The sequence below is a fragment of the Chenopodium album genome, chromosome 17 (genome assembly GCF_948465745.1).
Source record: "Chenopodium album chromosome 17, dcCheAlbu1.1, whole genome shotgun sequence".
Classification (NCBI taxonomy): domain Eukaryota; kingdom Viridiplantae; phylum Streptophyta; class Magnoliopsida; order Caryophyllales; family Amaranthaceae; genus Chenopodium; species Chenopodium album.
In genome coordinates, this window is record NC_137850.1 from 34,041,061 (window position 1) to 34,042,576 (window position 1,516).

General features: G+C 37.5%; 1 non-coding gene across 1 annotated transcript; it reads left to right on the top strand.

The window, feature by feature from the left end:
- The first annotated feature begins 511 nt into the window (after positions 1 to 511).
- Positions 512 to 618, top strand: LOC145590336 (small nucleolar RNA R71). Its single transcript, XR_014101960.1, has one exon. It is a non-coding gene; the product is annotated as a small nucleolar RNA R71 (small nucleolar RNA).
- Positions 619 to 1,516: the final 898 nt, after the last annotated feature.

Genomic DNA, 1,516 nt, shown 5'->3' on the forward strand with positions numbered 1-1,516 from the left:
TGATGTTGTGGTTGTTTTGGAGGTGGAGGATTTTGTACATTGGTTCTTAGGTAAGAAAGATATGGATGGTTTCGGAGGCCAGGATTATAAGTGTTGGAGTATGGGTTATTTTGCCAATAGGTTTGGAAGGCATTAACTTTCTCCATAGAACTCCTACAATCTTGCTCCCAATGTCCTACAATTCCAAAATTCACAAAAAGCGTCATTAGTATTATTGACAGCAGAAACATTAGCTACAGAATTAGGAACAATAGTAAGATTATCTAGTTTTTGGCAAATAGATGGTAACAGAGCCTGCAAAAAGGATACGAAATCAACATTGTGTTTCCCCTTGTTAGTGAAACCTCTAGGATTCCCATATTGGGAATTATGAATTTCCATATCTTCGATAACTTGACCTGCATTTTCAACATTAAGATTCATAAACCTCCCACTGGCTGCAGAATCCAGAATTGTTCTAGATGAATTCCAAAGCCCATTGTAAAAAGCTTGAATCAACTTCCACTGTGCTAAATTATGGTGAGGACACTCCCTCTGCAGATCCTTTAATCTTTTCCAAGCCTCATATAAATTTTCATCTGCCTCTTGGGCGAAATTCTAAATTGCACTTCTCAATAAAGTTGTTCTCTCTGCAGGGTAATATTTGTTATAAAAATTCAAAGCAAGTGTCTCCCAGTCAGTAATACCAAGTGCAGTTCTATTCAAACCATTAAACCACAATTTAGCATTTCCACATAAAGAAAAGGGAAAAAGAATCTCCTTGATTTGGTCTTGGGTAACTCCAGCTTGTCTAATAGTGTTGCAATACTGACAGAAATCTGCAATGTGAAGATTAGGATCTTCACCCTTAGCTCCACTAAATTGCTTCCTTTCTATCATCGTGATAAATTGGGGCTTGATCTCCAATTTCACTCCATCAAGAGCCGGATTAGGAGTGAGATGTGGAAAATCCGTCAATGACGGCTACGAATAATCGCTGAGCTTGCGAGGTGGAGGTGGTGGTGGTGCCGTCATCTCTTATTCAGGTTCTGAAGAAACTTCTGAATCGCTAGAATCAGATGGGGGTTCCAAAGGTGGATTTCCTTTAAAAGTGTCTCATATGTGTCTGTAAAGGTTCTTCCGTCTATGAAAAGATCATTCGATTTCAGGATCGAATGGAATGTAGCCTGATCTAGAACTCCTGGGCATAAACACAGAACTGAACAAACAAATATGAGAAAATTGTCTCAAAGAACTTGCGTTCTCTGAGACGGGAGAAAATAATTTAGACTATAAAAACAATCAGAAATAAAAATAATACCGTTTCCCTGGCAAGGCGCCAAATTTTGATAGCCTAAAGTCGTATCACCTAATCAAAATTAATTCCTAAGTCCTCTAACTAAGTAGATAGGGAAGTAGGGTCGAACCAACGGGAAACAAGTCAATTTATTCCTAATTAAATAAAATAATCTAAACTATTCAGTAACCAAAATTTTTTTTATAAAAGGGGAATTAAACTACGGAGATTAAGAATAGG